The 12,475-nt window shown below is 37.3% G+C and overlaps 1 protein-coding gene across 23 annotated transcripts in view; it reads left to right on the plus strand.

Annotated features, from left to right (window-relative positions):
- Window positions 1-12,475, plus strand: part of DTNA (dystrobrevin alpha) — a 354,755-nt gene that overhangs the window by 98,488 nt on the left and 243,792 nt on the right. For 22 of the 23 annotated variants that reach the window (XM_042909771.1, XM_042909773.1, XM_042909769.1 and 19 more), the window contains exon 1: window positions 168-376. The exons of the other annotated variant lie outside the window; for it this stretch is intronic. The gene's annotated coding sequence lies outside the window, so the exon portion shown is untranslated. Of the gene's footprint in view, window positions 1-167; window positions 377-12,475 lie in introns of those variants that run through there. 23 annotated transcript variants of the gene reach the window in all.

Consider the following 12,475-nt stretch of genomic DNA (forward strand, 5'->3'; position numbering starts at 1 on the left):
GTAAAAAGACAGCTGAGTAAATGGGCATTAGATGTATCAGCGGAAGCTCGGTCAGAGGAAGGAGGGGGTGGAGGGAGGGCATTTGAAAGCCTGCCATTGGTGAGCTTACCAAAGGCATCTGCCAGTGGGACTTCAATGGAATGTGAAACCAAATCATTTTCAAGTTAAAGATAGACACAGTATACACCAGGATCTAGAAGCTGGATTTTAAACTCCTATCTCTCCCTAGAATTTCAGAGAGTTCTGTTATGATCTCTGTAGTAATTAACAATTTGGTCGGGGCTTGTTTTTGAAGTCAGTGTGCTCAGAATTCATGTATGTTCTGGATGTCCTGGAATTAAAAGGATTTAGGAGCTCATGATGTGCATACTCTAGGGTAAGTGAAAAGATTTGCTTTTAAGGTGCATCGCTTCTCTGGGAAGGTTAACGTGGAATTTCTCTTTTTATTTGTGTAAATGAAAAAGTGATCATGAAGACTTTCCGGGACTGTAACTCTCTTACCTTTCTTGAGATATTTGGCCTTTTTTAAGTTATGCAGCAGAAATAACTAGAGCATTTCAGCTTGGTTTTGAAATGTACCTTGCATGTCTATAATTTCAGTTTTGCTCTATGACCCTTACTTACATTTTTCTCTGTTAACTCCTTAAACACCCTGCAGTTATTGAATTACAATGTCAGTGGTTTTGTGTCACAACACCCACTGAATGTTATCGTGTTTATGATACCACTGGATGTAACTGTTTTTACTGTGAGATGAGGTTCCTTCCCTCGCCTGGCGCAACGGTGCTTCCTAGTTTAAGAAGTGAAAAAGGAAAACTAAATAAAAGGAGGGAAAAAGAGGTGGTCTAAAGGTGGGATGAAGTGAATAGGAGCCTTAGAAGATAATCTATTTTAAAAGAAAATTAGAAAAAAAGGCAGTTTGCCATTGAAGAGAACAATTTTTTAATAGAAGTTATTTTTTGATGTTGCCTCATTAATTCCAAGCAGCTTCTCTTCCTCCAAAAAAGCTGATATTTGCTAAGTGAATGGAGGCATACTGATTATATGGAACTTGAGGGTGGAGGAGGGAGAGTTGTCTAATTTGCTATTACCACGCTGTGTTTTAAGGATTTCAGAACTTTCTTCTTTAAAAGAGAGAATGACAAACCTCAGTTCTCTTCATGTTTTGACCATGTATAGGTTTTGTTTCTTATTTTGTCGAATGACCTCTCGGCTCTGCTCTTGGAGACAGCTTTCCCAAACTTGCACAGCATTCCTTCTGAATAAATACTGTCCATAATAGTCACAGAGGACATGGTGTGAATTGGAAATTCTACTTTATATGGGGAAAATAAATCTGCTGACGTTCTTATTGCAGTGTGGGACTGAACAGTTGTTGGATGTAACTGGCTGAGTTTTGCTATGTCAAATAGACCCGATTCTAATGAACTAAGTTGGCTAAACTAAGTACAAACAATGAATGACTTCACATGGGTCTTTCAGTTTTGATAAGAATAACTGATATGCTGCATAACTCTTCTAAAATGAAAAGTGAGCAATTTGTTGATAGAATCACTTGATTTTACAACTATCGAATAGTCTAGCAAGACCAAAACAAAATGTGAAGTTAGCAGGGCTCAGTTTTGATGCCCCCACCCCCCTTTCTCTGCCCACTCTCCGTCTCTGCTTCTAGTCCTCCTTCTCTTTCTGGACCCCTGATGAATATCACTGCAATACCCTCCTTTTCATACTGTTAAGACCTATCTTCCAAGAAAGTTGCCATGAATTTTCATTTTGCATCTCCACAAGTGGATGGTATCTTTGTAAATTCTCCCTGGTGACATTGACTCCTATGCACCTTGATTTATCCAGCTTGGTCCTAACCTGTTGACAGTAGGAGTGAGCCTGGCAGAAATCAGAAGTGTTTCCAAGAAATTTGCGAGTGCAAGTATGTGTGTGCTTACCGTATACACATGTGCACACACAAACACTTCCAGGTAGACTTACATTTTACTCAACTAAATATTTCCGATTGAATTATACATATAGCTAAAATTGTATCAGGCTTTTCAGTATGGGGCTTGGTTTTTGTTTTCAGTGTGTCAAAGCCAAAAAAAGAACACAAAAAAATTTTAATTCTAAAATGTAAGAATTTTAAACCACGAGACCAAATAGTGTTGACAGGGAAGGGGGAGGACAAATATTTCTCTGCTGCTATCAATGTCACTCAAGTTCCCTGCTGAAATTTGTCGAGCTTGCGCTTTATCTCCTTGAATATGCTATGTGTAGCTTTATAATATATGTCTGCTAATTCTAGTATCTCAAGTGTTACTGGATTCGTTTCTATTATTATTGTTCCTGCCAGTTCTCACTCATGGTGTCTTATTTTCTTGGTTGCTTGGATATCTTTGACTATCTGTTGGAAATGTATTTTAAAAATCACTTGTAAGAATAAATTGAGACCTAGTGGTGATGAGGTTTTTCCCCCAGAAAGGACTTTGCTTCTGCCAGGCCCCCCGGGGGCAATATCAGACCAGAATTATCTTTGTCAAAGTGCAGCAGCTAAGATTTCCTGAATCACCCCTGTGTGAGAAGCAAGGCTGCAAATCTGTGTGAAGAATCGTGTATTTGGGGTTCACTCCTACCATAAAGGAAGCTACGGCCTTTTGAGATCCCAAGTTAAAGTTGTGTTCGTTTATTAATGCCCTCACCTGAGGACCACAGGCTTTGCCCTTCTCACAAAACCTGTAGGTTGCTCAAAGCACAGCTGCTTTCACAGATCTTTTCTCCCCCATACTCTATGCCCAAGGGCAAAAGCTGTCAAAGATAAGCTTCCTCTCTTGAGCTCTGGCCTTCCAAATTTCTGTGTGTGAAAACCTCGCCATCATATTAAGCTCTTTGCTGTTTTTATATTTTAAAGATCTTCAGTTACCATAGTGGGAGTGTCAGTCGAAATGATTTCACTACTGCTACCAGAAAGGGAAGTTCACTGTACTGCTTTTATAGTCATTTTGTGTATTTATAAATATATACACGTGCTAGAGAAGGTATCAAGCAGTCTGCTAACATCACTGATGATTTCGGGTAGTTTTTCTGATTTTTAGTTTTCGCCGTGGGCTTTTGGAGAAATTTGCAAACGCAGGGAGGATTCGTGTTTCCCAGCCTTACTGGAGCTGTCAACAATACTTAGCAGTCCTTTTATGTGTCCCTGGCTGGCCCCTTTCCTTAGTCATCTCTTCAGTCTCTCTAATCCACCCCACCACCATCGCTGTCAGCTGTTGACCTTGACTCCTCCTGCCTTCTCTTGGCCTTTATCCAGCATCACCACGTTTAAGACATTGTCTTAAATAAATTCCTTCCTTTCCGTTCCCTTTGCAGCCCCTCTACTTCAGTTCTTCAGCATCTCACTTGGGCATTACAATGGTCTCCCAGTTGTTCTTCTGCTCCTAGGGTCTGCACCCCAACATATGTCCCATCCTGGGACCAACACACTTGTCTTCTCAAAATCATAGTCATGAATGGATTGCTCCTTTACTTAAAAATCCCTAGTGACTCACCATTTCCCCCAAAATAAAGCCCTTAGTATGTCTTAAAGGCCTGTCACAAAGCCTCACCCTGTTTGTCTAACACCGTCTCAACTACCTCACTGGCTTTTTCACTAACACTTGAATCGTGCATAATTTCTGCCTCCAGAATATTCCATAGGACATCATACCTCTGTGCTAGTCTACCTACATTTCCCCCCAGAATACCCATTGTTCATCTCCTTTGTGGTTAAATCCTACTTCTTCAAGGTTGACCTCATAAGTCACCTACACTGTACATCCTTTACATGCACAGCTCACCCACTATTCTTGTCTTGTGCATTTTTGAATTCTCAGTAATGGGCACATAGAAACCAAGTTACATTTAAGGAATGAACAAACAACTATTATGAGGAAGTTTTTTCACAACAATTCCTTTTTTGCTTTGTTGTTTTTCATTCTAAACATCATTATTTTGACCTTAGACTCTTTGTCTAGAATAGTGATCATTAATTCTTCTCTATGTCAAGTAGAGTCAGTTAAAAATGAGTGTGTGTTTTTGGTTATTTTCTTTTGGGAGAGGGGAGGCCATCCATTTCCATTTTTGCCAAGTGAGATTCTATAATATCATTGTGATAACAAGACAAATCATAGAAGTTTAAGTAGAATAAATTACCCGTATATTGTCAGAGACATTCACAATAAAAAGGAAAGTCATAGAATTGAAAAACTGACATGTTTCAACAGATCTAGCCCATAATTGTGGGTAACACCAATGGAAAAAAGAAATGGGGCACAACTAGATCAAAATAATCTCACTGCATATAGCCTGAATCTGAACCATTGGAAAACACTGGATTGTTTTTCAGATCACAATGTGATGCTAGAAGGAAAGCAGTTGGTTGCTTATGTGATAGGACATTGTGATCTTAAATCTTAAAGGTGGCTGAAAATTTTCATTAGAAAACTTTAGCGATGTAAATGTTAGTCTCATTTTGCTATGCTGAATTAAAAAAAAAACAGCGCTGCCTTTAATTATTAAAAATTGAATATTGTTGGTGGGAACCAGAGAAAGAGGAAATATAGCTTATTAATTCTCAGGATGTTTAACTAATGTCATATTCCTCAGATCATTTATAAATTTATCATACATTATGATATGCTGACACCTCATTTTTAGAAAAATAAGAAACATGGTTTGTATTTTTTCTCATATGGGGCTTTCCTACCTCCACAAAGAAAAAAGCCCTAATATGGATGGGGTCAAATTTATTTTAAATAAAAATAAATAAATATTTTAAATAAAAATCTTTGAATCCAATCAAATGTTTAAAGTCGGTGTCTAGGGGTGCCTGGGTGGCTCAGTCAGTTGAGTATCTGACTTCGGCTCAGGTCATGATCTCATGGTCCATGAGTCTGAGCCCTGCATCGGGCTCTGTGCTGACAGCTCAGAGCCTGGAGCCTGCTTCAGGTTCTGTGTCTCCCTCTCTCTCTGCCCCTCCCTTGCTCACACTCTGTCTCTCTCTCTCTCAAAAATGAGTAAGCTTAAATATAATTTTTTTTAGGTCAGTGTCTAGATGAGAACCCAGATTTCTCTAACACAAAATATGAAAATATAGTATTATAGGCCTTTTCTTTTTTACTTCATCTGTAAAAAAAAATAAGACTAATTCTTAAAAATTGGCTGATTTTAAATCATAGCTTTCAAGTAGCTGAGCTAATTTGTCTTATTAATTCAGTAAATCTCGATCAAGCTCCTACCTTGTATCTAGAGTAAGAAATTATTTATTCAGTCCCCTTCACTGGACACTGACACTGGAGCATGTCATGTTAAAACAATGGATTTAATTAACAAATTGCTTTATTCTATTCTTTAATTTCTATTCTTAATTTATGTATGCTAATCTCCATACTTGTTTAAAAAAATCACTTTGCCTTTCTTTAGCAATTAGTATTTTCCTGTCAAAAAGCTAAGTTTTTTTTTAATATGAAATTTATTGCCAAATTGGTTTCCATACAACACCTAGGGCTCATCCTAACAGGTGCCCTCCTCAATGCCCATCACCCACTTTCCCCTCCCTCCCACCCCCATCAACCCTCAGTTTATTCTGTCTTTAAGAGTCTCTTACCTTTTTTTCCCCCCTTCCCCTCCCCCATGGTCTTCTGTCAAATTTCTCAGGGTCCACATAAGAGTGAAAACATATGGTATCTGTTTTTTCTCTGTATGACTTATTTCACTTAGCACAACACTCTCCAGTTCCATCCACGTTGCTACAAAAGGCCATATTTCATTCTTTCTCATTGCCAAGTAGTATTCCATTGTATATATAAACCACAATTTCTTTATCCATTCATCAGTTGATGGACATTTAGGCTCTTTCCATAATTTGGCTGTTGTTGAAAGTGCTGCTATAAACACTGGGGTATAAGTGCCCCTGTGCATCAGCACTCCTGTATCCCTTGGGTAAATTCTTAGAAGTTCAAAAAGCTAAGTTTTAGGGGTCTTGGGAATACTTTAATTTTTTTAATATCTATTTAGCAGATTTTTTTATAAAATAGTTTAAAGAGACCTAAACGGATTATTTTCTAAAAAGTTGAACATTATTTTTATCACATAGGAAACTGTGTTGTATCTTAATATAAAATATAAACACATTTATTTGCTTAAATAGAGTTGAACTTTGCATTCTTGCAAAATAAATGTGGCATAAAGGTGACTCAGAGATGCCCTGAGTCATGAAAACTTTCTAAAGCTCTGTGTATTTTAAAGAGGGCAATAGTTATTTTTACTAACTTTATTTCTCAGTCTCACTTTACTTTTTGTACCCCATTCCTAGGTGATGTAGTAGCACACAGATTTAGGAGTGCTGAAGGGATGAATTCACTGAATTAATCATAGTTCAAGACTATAGATGTCTTTACTAATTGTATTAAGAGACGTAGATTAATTGAACGAAATCTATCTTCTAATGCATATGAACTTCCTAGTTTTAGACTGTTCATTGCCACACATTTGTAGCAACATATTTACTCATTGAAAGATGTTGTTTTTAACACTTCAGAGAAGTGTAACACTTCTGTTCTAAACCTCATCCAATGTTTTATACTATTTTGTAGGTAAGAGACATATGTTATTTTCTTTTATACATGATCAAACCAAGATACAGACATAGGAAGTGCTCTAGATAGATATTACTATGCTTGATTTCTGGAGGTAACAACCCCCAAATCTCCATGGCTTATAAAAGCCAAGGTTTCCTTCCCACTCATGCGAATTATCTATGGAGGGTTGGCCTGACCGCAGGCCCTTCCCCACGTTGTTGCTTTCACCTGGAAGTGACCTGTGTTTCCTGTGCTCACGTTTCCTTGGCCAAAGCGTGCCATGCGATCACACCTAACTTCAGCTGGGTGAGGAATACAATCCTATCACATGCCCGAAAAGAGAAAAAGCTGGAATGTTTCTGAGGACCTCTAATAAATTCCACGCTAATGAATGATAGGTGGGCCCAAGAAGAACAAAGCCCCCAGAAGAACAGGGATCTGGACTTTGGTCGTATGCAGTATTCCCTCCTTATCCACGGCTTACTTTCCATGATTTTAATTACCGGTGGTCAACCGGGATCCAGAGCAGTTGGTCCTCCTTCTGACGAATGGTCAGAAGGTCAGCAGTAGCCTCTGTGTTTCTTACCTCCCTTCATCTCCTCATGTGGGCGTTTTATCCTCTCACATCATCACAAAAAGAAGCATGAGTACAGTACAATAAATTACTTTGAGAGACAAATGGAGACCACATTTATGTAACTTTTATTACAGTAGATTATTATAATTGTTCTATTTCATTATTATCGTTAATCTCTTACTGTGCCTAATTTCTAAACTAAACTTTATCATAGGTATGTACGTAAAGGAAAAATCCTGGTAGATGGAGGGTTCGGTACTGTCTACAGTTCCAGCCTTCTAGTAAGAGTCTTAGACCGCATTTCCATGGATAAGGGGCACTACTGGATACCTCTGAATATGTACCTGGGCAATATGTAGGCAATTATCTGTAATCAGATGCTATTGGGTTTTTTTTTTCTCTTTTTTCATCCTTCGATGCTGATCCCCGCTAAGGCTTTTGGATCTCTAAATCTTTGCTGTCTCCCAGGTGCCTGTGACCTTTCCCATCGCTGCTTTTCCAACCCATTGGAATCCTAACATTTTACCTGTCTTTACGCTTTTTGTCTCAGGAAGTCCTGTCCATAGACAGCCGTGGGAAGAGAAAAGAGCCTCTGATAGGGCAATTCCTCTAGATTGTAGAGAGCAAAAGTGAAACATTACTTTCATACTTTCCCATCTGTAAGAACTGATCATCTGTAGCACAAAAATGGAGAAAAAGGCAATGGAGTATAATCCATTACAGTGCTAGCCCCCAGCATTTCCAAAAGGCAAAATAAAAGTACTACTCTTAGGGAAAATGCCTCCAGAGGAATGATGATGTATGTTACATGTTAGAAATGTATCATTTTGAGTAGGATTTATAACACTCCGATAGTCTTTTTGTTTTGCGTTTAGTTTTAAGCACTAACAAGGCAAAACTGAAGAATTCGAAGATTAATGAGATGGTTGAAAATTGGAAAATTATTAAGCAAGTGTTTTAAGGCCTTCCAGATAATAATTTAAATCAGCAAATCCAATTTATGTTCTTGGAAAGAACAATTCCAGGAAATGCTATATACAAAAAGAAAAAAAAAAGATGAATATCCTGAGTCAAATGAATTTGAAAAATGCTGGATACCATATCCCTCTCTCAGAGATTTAGGTGATCCTTAGCATTAAGGTTCTTTTATAAAATTTTCTTAATGTTTATTTGTTTTTGAGAGAGAATGAGAGAGAGGGTGGGGGAGGGGTAGAGAGAGAGGGAGACAGAGGATCCGAAGCAGGCTCTTTGCTGACAGCAGAGAGCCCGACGTGAGTGTCGCACTCACAAACCTGAGATCATGATCATAAGTCAGATGCTTAACCGACTGAGCCACCCAGATGCCTCAGCATTAAGGGTTCTTAAAGTTTGATTTTATTCAACCCAGTGTTTCTCAAACTAACTTGTAATACCAATATATATGTATATATATAATATTTTACCATACTTTTTAATACGCATTTTAACACCGTTGGTAAATTCTCGTTTAAGTCACCCATTGTTCACTGTATTAATAATTAAAAGTGATAATGTGGCAGCTCATGTAATATTTTGGGAATATAAAGCTAAGAATTTTAAAGGACTTCAAAAATTATCTTTGCTGTTGGCTACTTTCTATTCTCTTGATAAATGGCATTGGTTTTAAGCACCAACAGAAATTAATTGGGCATCCAGTAATATTTGTTTGGCTTCACTCGGGCATATAATTTGTGATGCAGCTGCAAATAAGAAGACTGACTACATTCATCAGAATCGAGAACTCCACAGGGATATGTACTGTTTTACCCATTTCATTCAAACATCTAAAACTGTTATTCCACTTTAGAATATGATTACACATTATGCACTTATACGATTTAGTTATCCTTTCTTTACGAAGACCTCACGAAGAGAACTCTTCAACATCTGTTTCTTGATTTTTTTTGTTCACCTCCTTTAAGTTCAAAAACTTTAAAGCTTAAAAAGGAAACATAAATTGTGGGTTTCAAAAGCTTCTCTACTAAAGTTACCATCTATCGGAATTTTTCAGGGCAAGAAGAAGAGTAATAGACTAACATGAACAAAATGTCCACTTTTTTTTTTTTTAGAGTGTGTGTTATATTCAGTTAAGTGCTGTGACCATGTAAAATCAACCAATTGCTCCATGAACTTTTATACCATCAGCAACTGTACTCACAGAAAATTCTAGATATTAGGTTCACCAATAAGTATCAGGATGCTCGGGTGTGACAGGGTGTGGCAGGGAGCGTGTATCCTTTCGTCAGCTCATCCACTCTTGCAGTATTATTCTGCTTTTCATTTACCAACATTTCAGTGCTCCTCCTTCTGTTTTAAAAGTAAGAGATGACTTCTTTGTCAGTACATTTTTTTTAAAAAAGAAAATTATTTGGGAAATATACCTTTTTTCTGTATCATAGAGAAATCATTTGTTCCATCAAAAGTGTAGGTAGCATAAATTCTTAGCACATATTTCTCCCCTGGTTTATTTTTGTTTATTTTCCCCCTGGGGTTCTAATAAGGTTCAGAAGCCGTAATGTCAGCAACACCTCTAAAACTCCATTGCAGGGGGCTGTGAAGGTCTCTTCTCAGCTCTGCTGGGCTGTCCCTTTGCAACTCTCTGAATAGCCACACAGAACACTGTATTGTTTGCCAAATTACAAAGTCAATTATATCTACATTCTGAAACTGCCTAGCACCTAAAACATTTGGAATGCTGAAAAATATCCTGTGTAACCATTTGCCAGACGCCAGAACATAAATCTAAATTACTTAGATTTACAGTATTATAATCTCTCCTTTAAAATGACATGAGGGAAGTGTTTAACTTAATGAGGCAAAGGATCCTGGTGTGCAAGTTACATTACATTTTTCATTGCACAAGGGTAAATTATTGCTTCAGTCTCCTAAATAGTACCCCAGTGGCTTCAAAGACACAATGTAGCTTCCAGAAATGCCCACTTTTGTCTTAGGCAATAACTTACTCCATGAGAGTATGCTTTCTGAGAATTGCTCATAACATTTCTTGCAGTAGGCTGAATTTCTTGAAGGTCATTCACGGATACTAGCTGAACTTGACTTTTTCTTTTAATTTAGGAACATTGAAGTGATAGGTCTTTAGACATTACCATACAAAAGGAAAACTGATGAACACTTGCTTTCCATCTAAAACATTTAAAAAACAAGCAAAAAAATCTGAGTAATAAATTAAAGGACATAATATTTTCTTAGCATTTCTCCATTGATATTGCTAACTTTTTGAAATAAATAAGCATAGGTCTACTGGGGCGGTGGTCCATAAAGATTTTGGAGTGCAATAATTAAATATATTGTTCTATGTTTCCAAAAAGTAAAAATCTTCATCCTATATCGAACACCATATATATGAATCTAAATGTGTGTGTGTGGGGGGGGGGGGGGAGTTTTTAAAGCAAGCTTTACTTTGTAATAAGGTAATATAGGAATTTAATTAAAACAAAACCAAACAAAATACCCTCACCAATCAGTGCTGCAGCATTTGGGTAAATGTTAGAGCTTGACAATTTTCAAGGCAGAGACGTTACTCCCGGCTTTCTGCCAAACCATTACTGGTAATCTGATGACAGGAGATGAAGCAAAGGAAAGTACTGCTGTCTGGCTTAGTTAGATATGCATTTGCTAAAAGAGAAGCCAACACATTTCTTATGTAAACCATCAAAATTACAATTTAGAAACACACACACACACACACATACACACACACACACACACACACACACACACACACACACTATGCTTTTACAAGTCTAGGAATATACACATTAAAATACAATTCTGTGCTTAAGGGGAGCATGGAACTGGCAGACACAGAGAGGGTTGACTGCATCCTTTCTTTATCTTGAGTGGTTTTAATGTACAGCCACATTTCTCTCAATGGCTGCAATGGAAGGAATTGAATTACTCCTATCTGGACAAGATTCAGGATTGCCCTTACATGGTTGCATTCTAGCAACTACTCAAAATCTCTCATTGGTAAGTGAGTGGATTGGGCCGCTATTTTCTGTGGTTTATTTAAATGATTCTGGATAAACATCTGTTTTCCTATACCGCTAAAAAGCAATTTAATGTAATAGTGATGTCAAAATGATCAAAGCATGCATTTTTATAGCAGCAAGACTGTTGGAAATGTTTTAAGTTCTTTGGAAGGAGGGATGTTGAGTAAATGGTTGTATTTGCATGTATTATTTTGACCACTGGAGGGCTCTCAGATTTATTTTTACTTTAATTCCTTAGAAATCTTTTTGATATATAGCTGAAACTTCAGTAGAATGAATTTAAATCTTGGCATCAAAAAGTCTATACTGCCTCCTAGCCCCTAATTTGGTATATATTTGCATAGTACAAGATGAAAGAAAAATCAGATTTAGTTTACCATAGTCTTTCACTCTTTCACAACAAATAAGAACAATGTCCTTTTTTATTACCATGTCATAACCAAGACTTATGTCAAAGTTATATGATCCACAACCTGTATAGTAGAGTAAAACATTCCTAAATCTCAGAGTTAGACCCTGTATTTGACATTTTAAATGACCTACACCTTGCCAAGTCTTTGTCTTTGAAGAGTTCCCTGGGAAGACAGGTACATTTGGTGATAATTTACTCATAGTGCAGGAAATGATAAATTGTTAAGGTGCCCAGAGAGGTCCTGAAGTTGACAGCTATATTGGATCCAGACAGGTGAGTGAGAGTTACCTAGATAAAAAAAAAAAAAAAAGGGAGGGCATTCAAGATTGAAAAACCAGCATGGACCCACACAGGAAACAGCATGGTGTGTTTGGTGTTCTAGAATTTGAGGGTACAGTGAAAGGAGATAACTTTGGAGAGGTCAGTAGGTACTGAGAAGGCCTTTTCTATCATTCCAAGGGTTTTTTTTTCTCCATTCCTTAGAGCATTTAGTGTTCCTGAAATCCAAACCTCTTCCCCAAAGTAAACAAAACAAAAATAAATAAATAAAAGTGAAATAAAAAAGAATAAATGCATATTCATAATAAATGCATAGAGAGCCAGGGTTCAAAATGGTCTGTCCTGTATGTCAAGTTCTTTGAATCCTCATGTATTTTCATCTTGCTCCATGATAAACCTTTCTTTCCTTCAGCATCAAAGTCTTTTTCTCCAAGTTTCCAGAACGATGCACCATGTCCATCCAATAGTTTTGCATTCTCCCAACTCATTGATGGCATCCTTTAGAGCTTTCTTTGACTACAAATCGCCTTTGAGAAGCACAACTGTAGGTACCAAGTGTTATAAGAAATTG

Source organism: Panthera leo, chromosome D3, assembly GCF_018350215.1.
Source record: "Panthera leo isolate Ple1 chromosome D3, P.leo_Ple1_pat1.1, whole genome shotgun sequence".
Taxonomy (NCBI): domain Eukaryota; kingdom Metazoa; phylum Chordata; class Mammalia; order Carnivora; family Felidae; genus Panthera; species Panthera leo.